Source organism: Opisthocomus hoazin, chromosome 7 (assembly GCF_030867145.1).
Source record: "Opisthocomus hoazin isolate bOpiHoa1 chromosome 7, bOpiHoa1.hap1, whole genome shotgun sequence".
NCBI lineage: Eukaryota > Metazoa > Chordata > Aves > Opisthocomiformes > Opisthocomidae > Opisthocomus > Opisthocomus hoazin.
Window position 1 is genome coordinate 33,238,946 of NC_134420.1, and position 23,586 is coordinate 33,262,531.

Consider the following 23,586-nt stretch of genomic DNA (forward strand, 5'->3'; position numbering starts at 1 on the left):
GATTATACCGTTTAAGGGGTTTGGTTTTGTTTTGCTTTGTTGTTGTCTTGTGTTTTTGATCTTCCTGCCTCTCCAGATAGGCTCCTGAATGAGGAGAGCAGGTAAAATGGAAGGCACAGTCATTCTGCTTGGCTACAGTGTTACACTAGGTATGGCTTGTAGCAAAAAGTGTAAATATTTAAATGGGTTTCTGACTGGCCAGTTCTATTTGACTTATTGATCTATGGGTACTGCTAAAACGATCATTATGATTATGCAGAAGTTAATAGTTACCATAGAGAAACAGTATTGTTTTTCTGCTCATCAGTGTGTGTTTTCCATTTCTTCATCTCCTGGCAATTCTCTGTGGAAACACTGCTTTTTTTTCCCCCTTAGCAAAAATCTTACAGAAGAAATAATAAATAATGCGAGCAAAGTCCAAAAGTATGAATTTGAGATGTGTTCGTCCTTGCCTGTGATGCTTAAACTCTTTTGATAGCCTGAGTTATCCTGCAGTAAAGTCTTTAATCTGTAATTGAATAAAGTGTTGGTTTTAAGCCTCGATGAAAACTCTGATTTACAGAACTCTAAACATAACACATCAAAGAATTTTTTTCTAAAGTATACATATGAAATGCAATTCAAATTTGCCATTTAAATCCTTATTAGCTGAAATTTTATTTTTGGCCTGGGAATTACTTTCCTGCCTTTATTACTTCTCTTAAATGTGTGAAAACTGAAGGTGCATGTAAACTAGACAGAGTGGACAAGTTTGTTTATCTTCTTACCCTGGCATTGTGACATCCTCTGATTTTGTATTGGTAGCTGACAGTATTATGCGTTTAGGAAGACAAAAAACCCAAACAAACCAACAAGCCACACTGGGCTCTTAAAGCTCGCAGGACTTGTAAGTATTACATTTCATCGTTTGATACAGCTGCTTAGTGTCCGAATGATCTGTAGGTACTTTTCTTTCCTACCGTAATGAGCGAGGTGGGATAAAAATTTCTGAAACGGCAGTGAAAGTCCTTGCAAAAGTGCTTGCCTCCTCAGGAACGGGAGCTGTCAGGAAAAGATGTTGTTGGAAATTTTTTTATCACATGTTAGTAAGAGCTTGTTACAGCACTGTACAGGATTCTGGAGTTCCACCTATAACTGTTTTTATTCCACTGGTAGTATTGGTGGAGCTGCATAACATTGGAAAAAAAACCTAAATTGCCCTGATGCTATGGAAATTAAGTCTTCTGCACTCTAGAAAAGGTGTTTTACAGAATCTCTCAAATAAGAGATTCTCATGGCATCCTAAGCTGGTGTAATTGCTGACATTGGGGTCCTGTCCTGTGTAGTGCACTCACCTGACACTCTGTTGACCTTGTTCTTTTTTGGGAGGGGAGAGGTCAAAGGTTATTTATATTCTTCTTTATTTTGCCTGCTTATCAAGCGAGCTTAGTTTAAACTAATGTGAAGTCATGACCTTAGTCTTGCTTTTGGAGTTTATGTCGATCAGTGAACATATATTAAAATTACAGATTACTTGTTCAGTCTAGGGATCTCTATTTTAATAAGTGACATTAGAGAGTATTGTCTTCCTTTTTCTACATAACACCAAGCATCAACTCAGTCAAGCTAAGACTTAACACGTTTTCTACAGTCATGTTATTGCATTACCACCAGCACAGCTTTGCTTTCTCTGGCAGTGCTTTCACCAAAAGAAGCTATTTTTCTGTTAGTCCTTCTTTGCTGAACCAGCAGTGGTACAGAAAAATGTTGAGCTTCAGTTGGATCAACTGCCTGAACTGGCTGACTTCATGGCTATACAAATGTTATTGCTCGCAGAGGAGGAGCCTGTGACCACTCTTTTCTGAAGCAGCTCTGTTTTAGTTTTGCCTAAGCTTGTCGAGAAACTTGGCAGCTTAAACTGGGGCTGCAGTGGTCCTGTCTCCTCCTTGACTGTGCATCTTCCCCTGCTGGCAAGGAAGCGTTTGTGGCTGTGAGTTAGGCAAAGTCAGGGAGTTAAGCTGGTAACAAATTCATTTTTTGCTTTGTTGGATTTTGGCTGGATTATGTTTCTGAACTGGCTGACTGTCCAGGTCAGGGGGTGGGAATGGGACTTCCCGTTGAAGTGAATGAGATAGGGAGTGGGAGATGGGACCATAGTAGCTCTGATTTAAATTTCCTTGAGCTTTTCTGGAGCTGTACCTTTTCATCAGCATGACCTGGGCTAACAAGGACCTGTAGCAAACTGTTTTAAGCTGACTTGGCTAATGAAACCTTAAATAAATTGGAGAGTGGTCTTATGTTTTTCTCAGCTGGCACGTTGATGTGGGTGGTAATGGTGGTGAGTGGGGGGTGAGGAGCTAGGGATGGGCTAAGCGCAGTAAACTCAGACTGACACAGCTGCGTCTGGAAGAGCATTTGTTCTCTTCTTAATTGTGGGATCCATCAAATATCCATTTTGAAGTGATGTTCTTTACAGTGTATAGTTAAAGCAGATGTTGCATCAGAAAGAAGAAAACTTTCATAACAAGCAAGATCAGGAAGACTATTCCACTGTGCAGGGGGCAGTGGTTTTTTTTTTTTCTTTTAATTTTTATTGACCAAGACGCACAAGCTTTAATAGGCTGCCATCAGTCTAGAAGTATTAATGGCATCATGTCATGTGTAACTACAGTTACATTTTCATACAGAATCCTGTCAAGTGTGTTGTAGGAGATACCTTTGTGAAAACGTGAGCTGCTTTGTTCAGCATTTGTCCTTACAGAATAATCCTTTGTAGCGTCCTGGTGTTCTGTAGTTATCAGATGTGATGACTTAACGATGTTTCTGGAAAGTAATTTATATATCTTCTGTTTCTGCAGAGTTGTGACTGAAAGTGTGTCAGGACAAAAGATGTGTGTGTGGAATTAACTGAAAGAGGAATACAGATGCCAAAACGTAAAGGTGCTCTTGAGGAAAATGTGAAGACGTTCATTTCAGAGTTTGGGGGTTAGAAACAGGCACTTGGCTTCTTTGAGTGCTGAATCTGTAGGATTTTTGAGATTTTGCTTGTGGGTTTTGGCATTGAAGCCAGAACTGAAGTTATTAGCCTTCTAAGTGAAACAGGGGTTTCAAATACAATGTATTAAGACTTGGACCAAACTGTCTGGAATTTTTTCTGGTTTACTTCTCTAGCAAACAACAATCTGGAACTTGCTGGTGATTTGGATTGTAAACTGTACTATTTAATTTTTAGGTCTACCCAGAGAGTTTATTAATCAGAACGGCTTTCTGTAGGTACGTACTTGGTCGTTGGCCTGGGCTTCTTCACAGGGCACAGATCTAGGAGCTACAAGTACTACTGAGGCTATTAAGAAAAAACATGTGCTGGTGCACTTGGCCAGGACCGCTCTTACTGTATGCTGACTGTTCTTAATCTGGGTGTGACCCCTTGTAATGGGTTTATTTTTCTAGGGGAAAAAAAAAAAATTGCAAACCTTAAGGGTCTAGCTTTCCTTTTACTTTTAAAGTTGTTTAAACTTAATTAATGCAGTTCAAGTCTGTGTCGAGGCTCGAGCCTCAGCAGTGAACTGATTTTAGACTGTTAAAGGAGCTAATTTCTGTAATTCACCAGGACTGAAGATACCTTGGCTTTTCCAAGGCTGTGTGGTTTGCTGATGGCCACTACTGGGTGCGTAACTGCCAAACTCTCCTGGCTGCTCAGTTTGCCTTGAGAGTGCTCAGTGGCTGCTAAACGCTTGGGTCTTCGGTTAGCTGATATCTTTGTGTGTTGACTTTAGATTTTGAGTGAGGATAGCCTGCTTTCAAAGGCATTAATTCATCAGCTGCTGAAGTAAAAATCTGTGGAGACATGGGAATTTGTTCACCGTACGGAGGAATGGCACAAACAGAAACTTGGTTCACGATACAGGCCGGGTCTAGCTTTTGTTTAGTAACTTATGGTAGAAGTGTTTGGTTTGTATTTTTACTTTGTGTGCAGAGTATGAAGGAAAACCAAGTATGTTCCTTCCTTTTAAATGCATTTAAGAATAATCCTTTTGTTCTTGGATTTTTTTTCGCTGGAACTTTGTAGCGCTAGACCAGTTTATGTGAAGCACATAGCCAAATACTGTAGTCCCACAAAACTTAATTGCTGGCTTGGCTTTTTGCTCTAATACTTGTTGCTTGCTCAAAGTAGTAGCCTAAATTCTGCGGAAGATAAGTAGTGGGTACTTTTTCTCATAAAAAGATGGTTGAAGCTCATTTGGTTTGCACGGGTTGCTGTAGCTGCAGGGCTACGGAGCTGTACAGGCTGTGCTTTGGGGGCTGTGGCTGGCTCATGTCTCGGCAGTGGGATGGATGGAGTTTGCAGCCTTTTCACCTGCTTTATTAATATGCCTTTGTAAAGTATATACTTTTTTTTTTTAAAGGCTGGCTATTTTCTTGTCAAAGTCTGCTTAACATAATCTTTCTGCTAACTATTTTTCATTTACAAGAATGAGATTTGATGCTGTTTCCAAAAAGCCTGGGAGGCTTAATCTGGTCTAAAAAGCCTGAGAGAGAGTTTACTCGTCATTGAGATGGTACTAGTCAAGGTTTAGTGCTTTGTGCTGGGCTGGGGTTCCTGCACGGGTTCTTCTTTGTAGCCCTGATCAGTGCGGAGTCTGCGTTTATGTCAAGTCATCGCCTTTCAGGTTGAAACGTGTATCACCTGTGCGTCAAATTCCCTAACTCAGCCTGAAAACATCATGGATGAGAATTAGAGTGTCTGGTGTAAGGTCTTGTGTAGACCAGGTTTTCTTGGGTTCAGTGGTTGAGATGTTGGTTTTGCTTTTTGTATTTTAGCAGATGTTTACTAATATAGTGGCTTTTTGGGGTTTCTTTCCTTCCCCTCTCCTCCCCCAGTGAATTGTCAGTAGTCTAGTTAATAGATTTAATTGTGCACTCTCTCATATTAACAGGCCTTGAACATTATCAGAGGTTAATTTAATATTAAGTGTTCAGTTTTGCTTGTGTCTATTAATTTTGGTGTTTCTGCATAGGTTACAGTGTCTACCTGAAAAGCATCTCTTACATAATGTGTTCTTTCTTTAACTGCATTTGCACGAGGTGGATTTGAAAGAGTGTCATGACATTTGTAGACATATTACTTATTTACACATTAGGATTAATTGCTCTTTTTGTAAGTGACATGAATTTGTTTTTCTCAGAATATTTGTTTGTTTAAAGCGCCTCTCAACTGTGCCATGCATGGATTTTCCTGTGTGAAGAAATTAGTCTGTAAAAAGCCACTCAGTCTCTGAGCAACAGGGCAGCCCTGCATACTTCTCTTAGCTTGGTAGCAGAAAGCCAGCCTTGTGCAAGGGGATGAAGGACTGGGATTCAGTTGGCCTGTAACTTTCTGCCAGGATATTTAATGAAAGCTTCTATAAAAAGGTTGTCTTTAGAACAGCTTTTCTATAGTTGATTATATATATTTTTAATGTAAGCTATGTCTTGGATTTACTGTATGCAGCTGGCAAATAGAAGAGAGTCATTGCATACTTAGTCGAACTCTCTGGGTGTGTTTTGAATAGATACATCATGCTAGTATTGGATATGGATTGTTTATCATTTCATTTAAAGGTCTGTAATAGTGTTATGTGGCTTTTTTTTCCTTCAGGTTTTGTTTTGCCTGGGCAAATTCTGCTAGCTTAAGATGGCCTAGAGACTCCTCCACCTGACTGTAATGAATGGGATGGTTCGGTCATTTCTGTGCTGCCGCCAGGAATAGCAGAGTGGTACATCAAGATAATTTTTAGGTTTTCTCTTAGCCTTCTACCAAACTGAATACTTTGTGTCTTGAATTTTCACAAGGTGTACTCAGTCTGTGTTATCCTCCAAATAAGGTCACTTTTATTTTTTCCTCAGTACTGCAATACCAATGTTCATAATTGTTCAAAGGCTTTAAAGGAAAGCTTGTAAGGTTGGCTTGGCACAAGCTTGAACAGCCAAAATGTATAAATATTTTCTTGCTGTCTAGTGAGGTAGGGTGCACCCCTTTAAAGAGATTTGTGCATACTGTCTGAAAATTTTCCTCATTATTAAAAGTACAAAATTTATGCCTCAGAAATTACCTTTATTGCTTAAATGCACAATCCTAGTTAGCTGTTGATACATACATAATACAGTTTCATGTGCATTACCTCACATTTCAGACGTGGTCCTGTACTTCAGTTTTATTTTCAATTGTAATCAGTTATTCTTTGGATAATTAACTCTTGCTTTGGACATAATTTGCTTTGCGTGCAAGAGTTTATTCTCAATGTAGTCATATTCACATAGTGTGTAGTATCTTGCCCGTGCATGGACCATGAACGTGACTGGAACTAGAAAAAGGCAACATGGTTTGTCTGCCTACAGTATTTGTTGACTTTAAGCTGAGGACCCAGTTCTGCGAATCTTACAGAGTAACCAGTATTCATCATTCAAGTGAAGGGAAAAAAAAAAAATTCGGCTCCAACACATGCTAGTTTAACAATTGCTAAATTGCTATTCTAGTCTTGTAGTTTTAGTTCTTCCTTTCTTCTGAGACAACCAGTGCTGAGGTAGAAATACAGATACACCAAATAAAGTGAGGTCCTGTGAACTGTGGAAGTGTTGTTCTTGCTTTGAAAATCCTAAGGATGGTAAAGAAGTTGATCAAGATAATGATTTTTGAGGAAATCCAGGATGAAAATCTGAGTCTGTCTTAATTTCCTTACTGCTGAATTTCCTGTCCTAATTTCTTAATAATATACTGCAGTGCTTTGCTGTGAATGAGTATGGTCACTTAGTTGGAAAAAAGAAGTTTTCCACAGAACAGCTTACCTTCTCCCATTGGATGTTGTCTCTCACCTGCAGGAATTTGGTTGATTTGATAGTTCATTACTCTCTTTAATCTCCTGCATTTCAGAAAAAAAATTAAGGTGTTTGGAGGTGAGAGACTTTTTGGAAACATGATGTATCCTGGAATTGTCTGAGATGCTGGATCGTGACTTATCTCTAGTCTTGCCTGATGATGGCTAAGCTTCTTGCACTTCTGAATTCCAGTTTAGCGTCTGGGGACTGTTTGATTGTGTATTCCTTTCTTGAACTGAATAAGTGATAAAAACGATTTGTTTATTCCAGGTTTGTCTTCAATAGGACCAGTTCTCTGTTTCCACTTCTGCAAGTGCTAGCACTGGAGCTTTGGGTGGGGGAGAAAGAGTAGAGCGGCCATGCTGTTGCTGAGAGGAAGCGGCACTGATCCGGTGCATGCGGCTAATGAAACTATGAGCTAGTACTGTTTGGCAGGGGTCCTTCCTGCCTCCCTCGCCCTCAAAATGTCCCACCTGAGGTGAAGATTATGCATTCAGGAGCTCTTTCCTTGGAGTTTCTTCTAGATGCGTGGGAGAGAAGCTGCCAGTAACGTGTCACAGGTAAAGACGGCTCTGTGCCTCTTCAGTAGAGAGGTGTCTGTAGCTCTGGTCTTACGAGCAGCCAACTGCTGGTTATCTTGCCATAGGACGTAGGTTTCAGAAATGAGAACACATCTCATAAATGAGAAGGGCATTGCCTTTCTCATCTCAAATCCAGCAGTGACAGTAGATCTCCTGACTGTTACCATGTCATCCGAATCTACTGGGTTCTGCTTACTGCCTTAGCCCTTGCTCCCCATATAGCGTATCACAATCCAATGGCCAGACTTTGTTCCATCCCCTCACATAATAGCCCTAGAAGTAGGGATTTCTGCAAGTAAAGGCGGTGCAGCCCTCTAATCACAACTAAATAGTAGTAACTGAATGGATGACTTGCTTTTTACAGCATTAGATCAAGTGGGAAATGGAACCAATTGCTGTGGACAAAATATAGACAAATACTAAAATGACTGATGAGGTGATTAGGAAGACAGTTTATCTTGCTAATGATGTTACCTTAGGATAAAAAAAAATACAGTCCCACAATCTTCCTTCTTTAAGGTTTTCTACAAAGAATGGAAAACTTAATTTCTTTTGTGGACCTAGGCTGTGGGGTTGGATATCTTATTCCCCCTCACACATGCCTGATTGTCTAAATACATTTCAAATGTACAGACATGCTTACTTCAGTCTTCATAATGTGGCTTTTACGTAAATGATTGCTTATTGTTCAGTTTATGGCTTCAGTCTAGGCAAATCCTGCGTGAGCTTCCCTTCTGCTTTCAAAGATGGTGTTTCAACTTGCTAATGTGCATCTTTTTGCTGTGAGATGTCTCGTGTGTAGAAACTGAGTAGTTGCGACTCTTTCCCTTTTATCTTCATGAAATAGCTAATGATTTGTTGACTCATCTGTTTGAGATGGCATTACATCCGGTCTAGTTCTGTGCAGAGATGCTAGATCAATCTACTGTCAATTGCTGTCCCAGTTTTTTCAGTGGAAAGGGACTGGCATCTGCCTGTTTTGTGTCGTATCACCCCCAGATCCTGAGGACTGCTGTTCTGTGGTAGGTGCAAAATGGCAATAGCTGTAGTATTTTGAAATTCGGATTAGAATTAATTCTGTCTTCCAGGACTTGTTTTCATATATACTTTGTGGCATTTGTGGATAGCGCCAGCAGTTCGTGGCAGAAACTTGGGTTTTTGCACTGCACTTTCCTTGGTTTAGCATGTGGTGCAGCATTCATAAGGCATGTGTGGCTGGCAGGGCTCTAAACACTGACTAAAAGCTGCAGGCCTGATTCTCAGGACATTCTGTTTTCAGAAAGTGGGAACTGGTGCCAGTACAGAATATGCTGGGAATTGCTTCTCTCAACAGCTATTTACATGGAACTGTGAATAGCCCTTCCACTCAGGACTTAATAGCTCTCAAGGTGTAAGCCAAGTGGTTTGTTGAATCCTGGTAATTCTTAGCTCTTCCTTCTTCTAGGCACATCCAAATGAATGAAGTCAATTTCTACTAGTTTGAAGGAGTAGCAAGGATGGTCGTTTTTTCTCAGAAGCACCACATTAGATGTTTTCTTACTTTAAAAACAAATAGTAGTCACCATGTCAGGTGTCATTAATGAGTACTTGTTCACCTTCAACAATGTCCATTTAAAAAAGAAATTTAAAATGTTCTCATAATTCTAGTATGGAGTTGTACGGACGTCAGTCTCATGCTTAGGTGCTAAAGCAAGCCACATTACTGTTAGATAATGTTAGATAATTAGATGTTGGATAGTTCTGTGTTTACTTTAGGGACTTCATTATCTGCTGTTTTAAGTTTGGGACTGGGTTATAGACGTTCCTGGGGTTTAATTCTAATTCTTTCCTTTCATACAGTTTAGAAGTTGTTTTTATTTTTACTGAAGATAGGAATTAATGTCCCCAAACCCCTCTCAGAAGCCTTTAGTCCGTTACATTTGTAAAGGACTTAGAGTCAACGGTCATTAATGTATATTATATTGTATTTATTATTATATATTATATTGTATTATATTATTGAAGTACTTTTTTTTTTTACGGTTATGATTTCCTAATGGAGTTGGGATCATTTAAGTTCAGATGCATGGAAGATGTGTGAGGTGGTTACTGTTTAGATGGTAACATATTTTGTTACACTCATTCTTGTCCGGAGCAAAACTAAGGAAATTCTTCACATCCATTTAAGGTTTTTATGACTCATTTTTCTGGGAATAAAAATATCACTGAAGGTTTATCTGAAAGGCGATCATAATGCTTTAACATGCTTGAAATTCTCTTATTTTGTATTAAGTCTGTATCATTGTGTAGTGGTCTTTAAGCAGGTAACAGAACTTTAACTATGACTCACAGAACATCTGAATATCAGAAATTCAGGTTAACAGAAAAGAGGAGAGGCAGGACAGTGGCAGATATATGTAGTTCTGCGTTCAGTCAGTGAAATAAATCTGTAGGACTCATTCAAAACAGAATTCTTGTGCTACATAGAAAGTAAAGGATGTTGAAGAAAATTGCATATTCTTTTCTGATTTTGCAAACTGAAGTGTTTTGTGGTGCAGCGCAGATTTATTCAAGAGGAAGCTAGTTGATGGATGCTTCCCCCTCCACCATTTTCCTTAACCTTCTCTCATAGAAACTTCAAGGGGAAAGGTGCAGGTTCTTTCATTGAAAGACAAACTTGTGAGATCTGGCTTAATTTTTATTTTGTTCTACTGATATATTTGCTGATAGGTTATTCGGGATTATATCCAGAAGACTTAAATTTTGCAGCATTAACTTGTAGATTCTTGGCATGCCAGACTCAAGGTTGTGAATGATGTTTTGGTTCTCCTGCAGGGTGCGTGGTGGAAAGTTAGGAATGTGAGAATCTCATTGAAAAGAAAAGGTATTTGCTGCTCAGGGTAGCAAATAAAATACAGAGATGAGACTTGAGTTATCTTACTTTCTAGGGTTAAGGTGCCATACTCTAAGCTGCAAGGTGCTTATAACCCTTGGGATTTATAGTTGTAAGTCTCTTTTGAAGTTTAAAACATTTCTGTGGTTCATGGGTCATTCCTTCTAAAATACCACTGAAGGAGGTGGTAGATGTACCTCTAGGCAGTGTTACGACATTCAGAGAAGCAGCCCAGGGTGTAAGCTGTAAGCTCAAAAATATAATTCCCAAGCAAGTCCTGTTCACTAACAAGTATTTTTGATCCTGGCAATGGTACTACTGAGGATGTGGCCCTGGATATCTCATGAATTCACAACCTGACTGTTTGCTGCCACTGGAAAAAGTGGTCTCATTGCCCATTGTGTGGTTCTGCTGTGTCTTTTTTGTTTGACTCCATAAACCATAACCATTCCATGAAACCAGCAAAAAGTGCGTATTTTCTGCTGGTATGATGAGCTGGATTGTCTCAGAGTGGTCTGGCAAATGCTGTGTAAGGTAGAAAGGGAACTAAGGGGAGCAATGGGCAGTTGGGTTGGTACAGCCATCTCCTCCAGCCTGGTTTTAAGTGTGAAGGGATCGTAGTTTACCTCAGTCCAGGTTCTCCAGTGCAGGGAATCAGGAAGGTCAGTTGCAGCTGGTTAAACTTAGGCCAGATTTTCAAGTGCAAGTAGCATGCTGAAGATTTTTGGGACAGTAGGAGAGCAAAAAGGTTGTGTGTTTGATGGTGGGGAAGTTGCATAAAGTAGTAAACGAAAGAGGAGTTGCCCTTGAGAAAGCACTGTATTTCAACTTTTTATGAGGGGGAAGTGTTTTATGTCATCACTTTGAAGATGTTCCTCATTCTGAAAAAAGTAATAGAAGATGTACTGGACTAGAGAGGTGGGCAAGGGCAAGCATGGCCTTCAAGGCCAGTTGTCAGGGCCCTCTTCTGAAGGAGGAGAGAACAGTGGAAGTTGTGGTGACTGACTTGAGGACTGTGGGGCTGCTTTTCTCTTTTTGTCTTTAGTGTGTGCATGTAACACTCTTAATATGTGGGTTTTTTTGTTTCAAATGAGGGTTGCTTGGTCAAATGACAGGTAGGTTGGTGTTAGGTGAGTGGTGGTGAAGTACCTACCAGCTCTGAGGTGGTCTGTCGGGTGCCTGGGCTGTGAAGCCATGACTAGAGGTAACAAGTGCTGGGCTTGCATGGGAATGGGTGCGTTAGAGAACTTAGCTTTCAGAAAATCTTTAGCAATGGCAAACTTCAGGCTGTGAGAGGAAGGAGGTTAGTGCTTGTGGGTCCTTAAAGTCTGTTGTCATCTCGCCCCATTGCAGACTGCCCTGCTCTCTGCCTCTTAGGAGGAAAGAGGAACTTCCTTATCTGCCTAGGTAACCTTATTTATTTCAGGAGCTGCCTCTTACAATACAGAGAGCTCAGTGAGCATTGATTTTTGAGACAGATGCTGTAATGGAAATAAGCATTTATATGTTAGTTTCTGAAATTTCTTCTTTCTCTTGCTTTCAGAAAGGCTGCATCAAACATAGCAGAATTTGCGTTTCTCTGCTTGAAACCCCAAGGCACCAGCAAGTGCAGGTACAGCCACTTGCCCTAACTTTTTGGTACAATCAGTAAAAGTCTGTATTTCACTTGTTAAAGATGTGGAACCATCAGTTCACTGTATCTAACCTGTTACAGGCTATAGCAGTGACATGGTCACTCTGTTGTTGTGTTCTGTGTTACTGAAGCATCAAGTCAGTACCTTTTAATGTTAACTACCACTTACCTTTCTAGGAAAAGGGTATAGCAGTACCAGGTACCCACAGCTGGACTGGTAAAGTTGTAGCTGTTATCAGGCTGTTAGTCCCCAAACAAGGTCTGCCAAGAGTACAGAATTTCTGGAAAAAAAAATTGTTAACTTTAGGTTTCCTTGCACAGGCTGTTTAAAGTATAGCTGAGCTCAATTAAGTTTGAAAATTCATCGCGTGGACCAGTTATTAGTGAGGGAAACACCTTGTATTTATGGAGGAGCTAAAGAATTTTAGCCATGAAAGACATGCTGTATGATTAGAGACTCAGCAGAATTTATTTGGGTAGGAGGAAGTGTTTAATTTCAGTCTGCTCCAGCCAACTTTTCTGTAATACGCTGTGATGCTAAATGCCAAGCAATCACTGTTTTTAAAAGTTATTTTGAAGTAAACTTGCATGTTACGTATAACTTAGGAGAAGAATCTGAATGTTAAGTACACTTTGATCTGTTCTCCTGCTAAAGATGTCTGCTGTGTTTATTCAGCTATACGTTAGTACTTTATCCTTAAAATTTCTATGGAATTTTCTGACTCTGTTAGTTTGCAGTCTTTTTTTCTTTAAAGAGTGGGGATTGAGCATTGCTATGTGCAAACCTGAATTTGAATAGGCATTAAACAGCAGAGTTTGAAATACCTGGTTTCCCAGTTTGTTTAGTTTTGTGGTGAGGACAGCTGGTCTAGAAAAATCTTAATGGAATTATGTATGCTTTGCTTTCATTAAAATAAGTCTGTTTTTGCCCAAAACTTCCCAACATAGCTGTTGTAGGTTCAGTATTATTGTGGATGCAAAACTGCGTATGCCATTATAAAGCCCAGGTGCTTTTGGCATTCAAACACTGTAATCTGTTCCTACTCTTTGCTTTAAAAGCCTCTGATTTTGTTAGTAATTCAGTGATAGGACATTATTTGAGCTTGAGTTTTAGTAGGAATGGTCAATTTTGAGGAACGAGAGTGTGTACTTTTCTCCCTACCCCCTTCGTTCTGGTGTTTGATACCAAATGGAGAGCTTATTTGCTGTGACACAGCTGTGATTTGGCTCTTTTTGATGAATGAAGTTGTCAGGTCTCCTGTGTTAAGGTCGTAAAGGTGATCCAATAAGCTCTGTATGTGTGTTGGGGAAATCTTCTTTTTATGCCTAAAGTAATGAGGCATTATTCTTATGATAGTGTCTTCAAAAGTGGGTGTTCTGGTGTTTCTAGAGAAGCTCTACCAGTTCCAGTAATTTCTAAATCTCTATGTATAGACAGACATGCATATTTTTTAAAGTCAGAGGCAGTATCTATTCCAAGCAAAGCAGAGTTAGATAACCCTGTGTTGCTGGAGGCTAAGATCAAAATTGTTTCTGAATTTGGCAAGCAACTCTTGCATTGTTTTGTGAAACTGACTTTTTTTTTTAAATTCCTTGATGCCTTCATCTTTGTGAAATAGCTTGTACGTGGGCACAGGGGTTCTGCTGGCAGGTGTCAGAGCGGGCTGCCTGAAAGTGAAGTGTGAGACTTGGGCTTAGGTATGGAGATAGTCCTACAGATATACCTTAAGAAGATAGCTGCAAAGAAGTCTGAGCCTGGGAAAAAAATATAAATAATGGATGCCTTTGAGCACAGTTTAATACAAAGGAGGTGTTAAGGTAGTGAAAGCGATTGATAATCCAAGTTATTTGCTGACATTCTCCCTCCTTAAATGATTACTTGTGTAACTCGTTTAATTTTCTTAAATTATAGCGAGAATGGATTGCCTGCGGTGAGTTGCCTTCAGTCCAGCTAGGTTTATCCAACATGTTTAATTCTGACAGCAGTTATTTCAGATTCTGACTTTGCAGCTGTTCTGATGCGACGTCTCTCAGAAGAGCTGTTCACTTATGAATGTGAACAGGTTCATTGGAAAGTGAAGAGTTGAACAGAAATTGAAGTAGGAAAAAAGCTTAGAGTCTCCAAAGTGAGAATGCATATTAGCAGAAACATTGTGTGAGGCTTTTGGAGACAAGTTCTTGTTTGATTCTGAAATAATCTGGATGAAGTCCACCTTTTTCAAGTTGATACTGAAATTTTTTTTCTCTTCTACTCGTTTCATAAAACTTGATAGTGAATAAAATTAATTCTCTTCTGGTCAAACCCAATTTTGCATTATTCTTGAAGTGGGAAAGCTTAAAAGCTTAAAGCTTTAGAAGGCTCGAAAGGGCAGGTCTTATCCTGGAAAAGTCCGTTTTCATACTGAGTAATCGAAACAACATTTCCTGCTTCTTTCTTGGTGAACAATGCTTGCTCAGAACAGGCAAAGCTGGAGAGGAGGCTTTTACCTGGATATGGTTTCCAGCTCTTGTCCCTTTACATCAGCACCCTTCCTCTCAATTGCACAAGTGCTTTCAGGAGGACTTGCTGCCTGCCACTGCTGTCAGTCAAAGATGGGATGCTGGTTTCAGAGTGATTGCTGTCCTACAGGCTGCGAGGCCACTGACTGAATTGTGCAAGTGAAGATTGTCCTGCAAAAGCATGGGAGGACTCGGTGCGTGGTTGTTTTCCAGTGAAGTGATTTGTTTTGTTAGCACAGAGATAATGGTGTCTGCACCAAAGAAGGACTGGCGACATGAGTGGAGGAATGTGTTGCTTTAAAACTCTTGCTATTCAAGGTAGGTTCAGCCTTGTGGTCCTTAGGTCCCACACTAGGTTAACGTAAGCAATGATCCTGGAGTAGGCAGGTGCAAGAAAAGCTTTTTCTTCATCCCGTGGTCTGATTTTAAGCTTGATCTTTTTTTCATTTTCAGGTGTTAAAAAATACATTAGTTCCTGAAGGCAAAAGGGTCAAAAGACACTTCAAGGAGAAATAAAAAATTAAAAAATGAAGTAATTAGAGGTTGTAAGTACACAGTGAGGACTGTCTATTTAAATAGAGGTGACTTGCAAAGCTTGTGTGGTTTTTTTTCTTTGTTGATGCTGGAGCCACAAGGTCTACCATGTTGCTTTTAAAATCAATTCTGGATACAAAAGTGAAAGAAGGAGCTCACAGTTGTGATAAGTCACAAGTCTGTAACTTCGTTTTGTAATTAGTTCAGTTGTGCCAACTGAAGCTTTACAGGCTCATAAATTTAGTTGTGTTCATGATTAATCTAGCAATTAAAATTTCTGTTAAAGTACACAGACTTAAACACTCAGAAATACCCTATGACTGTCTTTGATGAGAATGAAGATACACCCATTGAAGCAGACTATGTGATTCTTAAGTGCTGGGTAAGCTGGAAAACAACAGTGACTGAAAATGGGCAATGTTTTCCAACTAGCAGGACTTAAAATATGAAGCCTTGTCCGTATGAATCCTTCCTCTAAAGGCGTTTTCAGCCTGATTGCTAAGATAATCTTGAGTCAGTTGGTAGCAGTAGAGATGGAAAAAAGACCATTTCCAGTTTCTTTCCTGAGTCTCAGCTCTACTACACAGCGCCAACCACAAGTGCCAATCTACAACACTCAAAAGGTAGGTGGTAATTTCTAAATTCTGACTATAGGAGGCTGGATGCAAGCTGATACTCCCAAGAAGAGTATTAGCAGCATTGAGAAAGAGTTATCCTATTAACAACTGATAATGTCAACATTTAGGAAAGTGCTTGCTTTTTGGATGAGAAAAATGATTTTACAGATCATTATGTGTCTTAATACTGCTACCAAACAAATCCGAAGCCTCCGTTTCTAGATAAGCTTTGTTTTAGTCTTCTGTACTATTCTTTGTACAGCTTTCAGTCACAAAATAGAACTTAAAAATAAAAATAATAGCAATAGTGAAAAGAATATATATGTCTGGAAATTGGGTAATGTGCTGATACTGAAGCAGTATAGTATTTGCTATCTTTACATCTCGCACTGTTGGCAAAAGAAATTCTGCAAAAGGCAAGTTTATCAGTAGAATTTGAGTCTAAAACATGCAGACTTGCAATGGAGGATTTTCTTGCTTTTGGAGTAACTAGTTATGGAGACAGATTCTTCACAGAAAGATAATCTGTAATAAGTAGCTGAGACATACTTCACAGGTAAGGTGCAAAACTACTTGTATTTATTCATTATCTCTTCTGTTGTGCTCCTACACTTGAAGGCACTTTAGGTGTCAAGAGCAGAAAAGGCCGAATTTCTCACAGGCTTCCTTCGCTTTGTTAGGCTGGGCATTCTTGAAGATGCGTATTCAAATGAAGCAGGACTAAGATAAGGTCTAATAATTGTTAATAACACCGTAAAAAATACCAGGTTCCAGTTACATACAAGTGTTTGCTTAAATCCACATTAAAGCAATCTTTTCTGCTTTTCTTCCTTAATAATCTTAATGAAGGCAGACATCAGTTACTTCAAAGCTTTCGGTATAATGGTGCAAGTCTTTCAAAGATTTGCTCTAATAACTGAGGGAGAATGTTGCCAAAGTCCAAAAGAAATTGTGAAATGCAGTTTGTAGTAATCGACGTAATGTGTTTTAGTCTGTGAAGTCTACCTAGTAGAAAAACTACCAATATTAGGAAAAACTTTCGGTGTTAGTACAGTCAGAAACTAAACAAGTGAAGACAGACTTAATTTAACATTTAACATTTGACTCCCAATAGTTTATTTAGGTCTACTGAAACAAGTCCTAGGATTGGCAAAATTGCAGTATACCTCTTTTTGATGCTTTGTGTTACAGTGCCTTATTTATAGTTAACAATGAAGTTCCAAGTGGAACAGACTTTGTCAATGCTGGAAAATTGTAAAAACCCAGTTTTTTTTTTTCTTTTTAATACCCTAGCAGGAAAGTTGTTGGTGCAGATGAAGTAAAAGCCTGAACTTGCAGGTTGTAAGTTATCCTCTGTAACTTTCTGAAAAGACTAACTGTAGGTTGCTCTTAGCTCAATCCTGATAGGTTGAGCTATTAGTGGCTGCCACACTTTGAGGCCTGTGGGTTATATTGAAGATAGCCTGCTGTTAGCTTAGGGTCCAAATCTAGCCTTTAAGGCTGATTTGTTTTGTTTCTGACACTTTTTAATGCCTAAGAATAGCCAATACTTGCATTTGTTTTGGGATTTCTCTGGATTGCTGAGTAATTGATGCATAGATGCAAAGTCAACTTGAATCCTGCAAGATTTGTTGGCTAGTGCTTATTACTGTGCATCCGAACCAGCAGTGTTGTCAGGTCCCAGCTGGACCGAGGAAGCAGTGCAGCTGCTGCTCTTGAGCTCCATGCAGAATTACGATTTCCACCAACAGCTGGTTCTGCACTGAGCAGACCTCTGTGCCGCAGTACTGCTCTGGTCCTCTGTAGCTGCTGCACAGTGCTGGGTCTGTCTTGGAGACGCTGCCTTTTGTAGAGCTGCTCTGGCTGTGTCTTTTCACTGGGCTTCCCAGCCTGCTTTTGCTTTTTCGCAGGGGTGAGAGGGGCTGCTCCCAGGAGAGCCGTGCTGAGGCCCTGCCAGTTCCAGTGGCAGGGAGTCAGCATGGAACTGGTACTGCACCGGGCTGGCTCTCCCGAGAAGGGTGGAGGTTGGGAGGCAGCTCTGTGGCTCCTTGGCTTTGTGAGCAGTGGACCTGGGCTGGCTCTGCTTGGGTGGGTCGCAGGCTTTGCTGCAGGGGACAGTGTGTACACTATAGCTCAGCCTGCCATTATCCTAGGTGATGAGAGTCTGTCTTTGTATGTTGATTCAGTCTGCAAGCAGCAGGCTATGCAAAAGTGGGTCCCGGGTTTAGAGTTGTCCGCTCTTAGATGATGCAGCTGCTGTAACTTTTTTCCATTTCTCTGGCGAAAAAAACCCCCGAACTTTGCCTTGTGTTGTCTTCTCTTCATCCTGATAGATGAGAGTTAAAAGGAGTAATATTTCTTTAACAGCAGAGCATAACATTCATTCCCATAGCTCTATAAAGCTCAGTGGTGTGGAATATGTATTTTAGCATGTCTTCAATAAAAGTGGTCTGTTCCTAGCATACTCTGAGTAAAACTTAAAAAAAATCAAGCCAAAACAACAGAAAGGACAAATGCTGAGACTTTTAATGAAGTGTGTCTTAGTTTGAGTCACAGGGAAAGTTCTGTTTAAATGAAAGTTTTGTGGGATTCTGTCAAAATTTAGTATAACTGACCCACTCCCTTAGAGTTTGTGATTCGGGTTAGGGTACAGGTGTTGAGCTAGCTGCATGTTTGCCCTTTGCCTGTGCCGAGCACACCCTAAGTGTTGGCCTTCATGAAATTCCCTATCAAGATAATAAGGCACAGGGTTTCCTCTTTGTCTGGGGTGAGGTCTTTGATACTCTGTTGAGTATGTAAGCTTATCCAGGAGGTCCAAGTGTGTTTGGGCAGATGCCATTAATGAACTTGACCACTAGTAGTACTGAAGTTTTTGTCTCGGGAGAAGAATATTTCTTAAGAAGTGCTCAGAGGAAAGAAAATAATTAGACAAGGCGTGTTAGCTTATATAAAGGCTTACCACGCTGAATGGTGAGCTTATTCAGCCTGATGGCATTAGGGACTGGGCACCTGGTGTCTCAGCCTGGCTCTCCCCTTGCCCTCACCACCCCAGCAGCTCTTTTTTTTTTTTTTTTTTTTAAGGGAAAAAAGGTGGCAACTCTTAAAATGCAACCAACCGCATCTCTGGACTGTGGACATTGAGTCCTGTCTCCATGTTTAACTTCTTGGTGTTTAGATAAGGCTTATGTTAAAGTGTCTGTTCTCCTCGTTTTGTTTTCTTTCCTAGGGGCATCATTTTGAACTAAACCAGTGTAGTCTAATTGCAGATATTTCACTAGGTCAACCTATTTTCTAGTTAGAAATTAGATGCAATACAGTTTCTTTTGGTGATCATCTGTGGTAAAAGCTAACACACAGTAGACCTAAAGCGGCAAAGGCATGTTTTGTTTGAACTGCAGCTTATGTTGTAAATCACAGTCTCCGTATTTTTTTTAGATTTCAGATGTTGGATTCTCCTCGTATGCCTTGGAAATTATTCCAGCAGCTAAAAGTAAGCTACAAATATTAGTCTAGTATCACATGCTGGCTACTTGATCTAGCAGGAAAAAAAGCAAAAGAGGAAAAGAAGTTTGAAGTCTTTGTCATTTAGATTACAATCTAGTTGTTGCTTAATTTTTTATTATATATTTCAGAAGTCCATTAACCCGAGTATGAGAACTCAGTTTTGATGTGTGTATGTGGGTGGGATGAGGACCTGATGTTACAAAGCTTCTCTTAAAATGTGTGTACCCAAACTGTAGGTAATACTTCAGTGATAAATGTGAAGGGGAAATGGTGAGTGGAGTGCTGATGGCACTTCTCCTGCCGACACGTTCTGTGGTCATTTGTTATGTCTCTTGCAACGTCAGGTATTCACCTAGCCCTCACTTTCTTCTTGGCATAACTGGAATCCAAGATAGTCTCTATAATGGAAATTTAGACTATATTCCTTTTTGTATATACATGGTCTTTTGTTTGACTTGTCAGAATCCATATTGGAATAAATTCACTATGAGAGAGAATGTGTCACCATAACTAGTTCTTTGCTGTCACTTCTGAATTTGTCAGTTTCTGATATTGACAGATCTTACTGTTAGGTATTCTTCCCAGGCATAAGTACAATGCAAGCAATTTTAAGCCTTAGGCTAATCTCTGCTGGACACAAATAGAAGCACCTTCTTTTCCTTTCCCTGCTGGGCTTCTACTTACCTATTAATCCAATTAATTGATCACAAAGGTAAACATTCAACCCACTTGAATTTAAGATTATGCAGCTAAATTTTATATGCCTTTATTTAACTCTGTGAAATCATGATAATAGATTTTAGCTTGTGATTATGATGATTCTTGTGACAGAGGCTTGGAGTTTATGAGAGAAATAGTGAGACTGGACTTTATTCTTTATTTGTTAAATATTTGTATTATGGAGGTCTGAAGAATTCTGAGTAGACAAAGAAGAAAAATTTCATTATTGTATTACTATATGATCTGATTCATTCTCAGATGAGTAATGTAAGAAACGATGCATTACAAATGAGCTTAGAAGCACTTCCTTTATTTGCTGAATAGCTGCAATGGCTGTTGCAAGAGCTCCCAAGATGTGAAGCAAACATTAGAATCTGAAGTTTTCCTTCTGAAAGTATTTTATTTTCTGAACATAATAGGACTTAGAGTAAAAAAAGCAGGATGTAAAATCAAGTGTTTCTTCAGTGTGGTTATGGCTGAATTGTGCAAGTCAAAACCTGTCCTTTCCTCTCTACCAGTTATGAACTGATTTATATGTACTCCAACTAGTGCATAGGATATGCTTCAAATTAGTCTGTTTTTAAAGTTGTTTAGATGAGCTTCTCTTAAAGTGGCTCTCAGGAAGATGGAGTTTAGTATTGCACTATGCTCATTTTTCCAAAGAAGTTGAAAAACCTATTGTACTTCACCCCTTTTTTAAGGCAAAATATTGTCGAAACTTTTGGAGAGAAAGCCAGAAACAGCAAACCAGAGTCTTTAAAATATAATGTTTCATGCCATACATCTGAAAGCAGTTTATGGAAAATGTTGTTAGAAACCTCAGATGGCACCCTTCAATTTAAAGGAATAGTAAAATGAGTCATTTTTTTTTAAAAAAAAAGTCTATAGTGGTTTTTGTCTAGTAATAGGAAAAGGGATTGACTCTGGATATAAAATGCCGACCTTTATTGCAATTGCATTAGGCAGAATTATTAACATTGTATTGTAGAGGCTGTGGCACATTTTTGGCAAGCTGGTACATTCCTCCCTTTCTCTGCTGCTTCCTCCCACTCAAGAGCTTTTGTCTTTCTCCATCTGCTTTTTGAAGAGAGAAATGTGGTATGCATAAAGGCTTCTGGAACTGTAACTTGAGTTTGGATTTGACGTAAAGCTAAATTGTTACCATACATTCAGACCACAGAAATATGCAAAATTTAAAAGCCATCTTTTCTTGTTTAAATAAAACTAAATATAGTTGACCTGTAAAATCAGGCAGTAGGAAATTAGCTGCTCAGACTTTTGTAACTAATACCTGGCAGAGCTGAGAAACATCTACTGCAGAAGTTAACCGTGTCTGCTCCATGTTTCTTTGTGTATCATCTCTTCTTCCTAGAGGGAAGGCTAATATGAAAGATGACAGTGAGACAAATATAAGAAAAAACCCAGTGCTTGTCGTGTCAACACAAGAAGTGTATGATAGTGTGATGCAAACTACTGTCATTCCCTGTTTTTAGTGAATAAGAACTTGACCCGTGGTTTTACTCAGAAATCTTAGCCTCTATTGCAAGAGTTTGTGTGGAAGAACAGTGGAACCTGTAATTTGTTTGTTAGTATGGCAAGAATTTAAATTTTCATTGTCAAACCTATTGGATGCCCTACATAATGTCCCTGAAAATAGTTGTGTGCCATGAGCTAATACTCTGGAGGATTCTTTTAAGCTTGTCGTATGCAAAACCCTGTTAGCAAAGTTCAAAGAGGGCTCCATGCACTGCACGAACAGAAGATCTTTTATGAACAGCCTTGGAATGCTACACCTGTGGTTGTTTCTAAAACAAACACATAGTAACTCTTCCCCTCTCCCTCTGTTTATATATAGACACAGATTAATTAAAAAGCTTGATTCATCTTCAGGCTGCTTTTTATTTATTTATTTAACTTTAAAAAGTCTGTGAAAAGTAAAGTTTTCCTCTAAATGAGTGTTGAAGTAGTTTAGAACTAATACTTAAGCAAGCGTTTTTATAAAGCTAGTAATATTTTACTTTAATGATATTTCCCTATGGTGTTTGACATCTAAGGCTGAAGAATTATGTCCCTGAGAAGAGAACAGAGGGGGGAGAAAGAAAAAGTTGACTTTTCATAGCCAAGGATGTCTGAAAATGGGGTGTAAATAGTAGCACTAATTTTCCTTTCTATGCCCCCTTCAGATTTTATGCAATATTAGCAACAGAAAGTAAGTCTAATGCTTGTTAGGAGAAAAGTGAGAATGTTCTGTATGAAACATGGAGAGGTGGCCGATTGTCTTCTGACTGTTGCAGTTTCTGAAGTTTTATAAGGCACCTTGGTCTTAAGGGAGAATAGAAAAATTTTCTGTAACAGTATCATGCAGGTCTTTGGTCTGTTGTGTACACAGTAGCACTGAATCTTAGAAACAGTTATTTTCAAACTGAGTAAACTAGGTGGTGGTTAAAAAAAAAAAAAAGAAAAAAAAGAAAAAAATCTATTTCCATAGATTGTGTATATCTCCTTGGAGCAAGGTTTCTGGCTGTCACTGTGCTCTAGTCACCGGAAATTCTCATCTGTAATGCCTTTACAGTTGATAACTATTATCCTGAGTTACAAAATTTCTGAAAAAGCAGAATAGCTAATAATTTGATAATGGAAGACATCTGGATACTTCCAGACAAAGCTTTTCAAGTGATGGCAGATACTTAAAAAAGACCAAGAGGTGAGGGGGGAGTATCTAAATATCTTGTCTAGGAGACTGTCATGAAAGTTCAAAGATGCTTGAGAAGGTGGGGTTCAGCTTTACTGGTGAAGTGTTGCATCTTGGCAGCTCTTGTTCTCAGAACTGTTGGTGAGGTCGAAGGTTTTCTGATATTCAGCTATCCGACAATACTTTCAGCTGTGTGAAGCTGAAAACCTGAGTGATATGCTGGTGTTACGGCTTTTCTATCATCCGTTGTCTTAGTCTGCGCTGGCTAACCACTGTTACCATTTTCTGCCCTTTGCATATTCAGAAAGGAAAAATATAGACTGCTTGAAATACTTTAATCTGTACAGTCATTGGGGTTTCCTCAAGAACAGACTAAACAGCATGTTCATTTTAGGAAAGTTGAGGTAGGGTAACACTGGTTGGGCAGGTAATACTTTTTTTTTGTCCATGTGGGCAAACCAGTTTTTCTCGTTCAGTGGTAACCAGCATAATATAAAATATATGTATTGGAGTTGTAGTTTCTGTGTTTCATTTGTAATCTAGTATTCTGAGGGCATTGTTTTAAGTTTTTCTGTGTTGCTTATATCAATCTTGACATTTCAGACTGTAAAACTGTAATGAAACCAGCAATGTGCTTCGGAAAAGCTAGCAGAAAATTCGATTATTCAGCACCTGAAGACTTTTTATTTTGTTTTTTCCTCTTTATGAATGTCTGCTGCTGGTTGTTTTCTTGTTAGTTGTGCACAGAATCACAGTATACTTATATGCAATTTAATGCATACAGGTGAGCTAGTGGGGACTTAAATTGTAATATTCAGTAGCATTGTCCTGGTCATACCAATATTTCTGAAAACAGAATGTCCTTAAGGAAGTCCTTGAGAAATATGTCCTGGCAGAGCTCACTAGTAGTGCTCCCAATTAGTGCTCAGGAAAGCTGTCATGAGCTGCTTGCTGGCTTTCATATTGAAGGTAGACATATGGTATTTGTAGCCCTGGAAAGAAACTCATTGTTGAGGATATGTTTTCTTTCCTTATATAGAGAGAAATCTATCAGGTGGAATACTGAGAAGAAACTATTGCTAGGGCCTTCAGCAATTGAG

The 23,586-nt window shown here is 39.3% G+C and overlaps 1 protein-coding gene across 8 annotated transcripts in view; it reads left to right on the plus strand.

Moving 5' to 3' along the window:
* Positions 1–23,586, plus strand: part of NUMB (NUMB endocytic adaptor protein) — a 108,753-nt gene that overhangs the window by 1,317 nt on the left and 83,850 nt on the right. For all 8 annotated transcript variants that reach the window (XM_075427078.1, XM_075427079.1, XM_075427075.1 and 5 more), the window contains exon 2: positions 11,831–11,899. The gene's annotated coding sequence lies outside the window, so the exon portion shown is untranslated. The remainder of the gene's footprint in view (positions 1–11,830; positions 11,900–23,586) is intronic.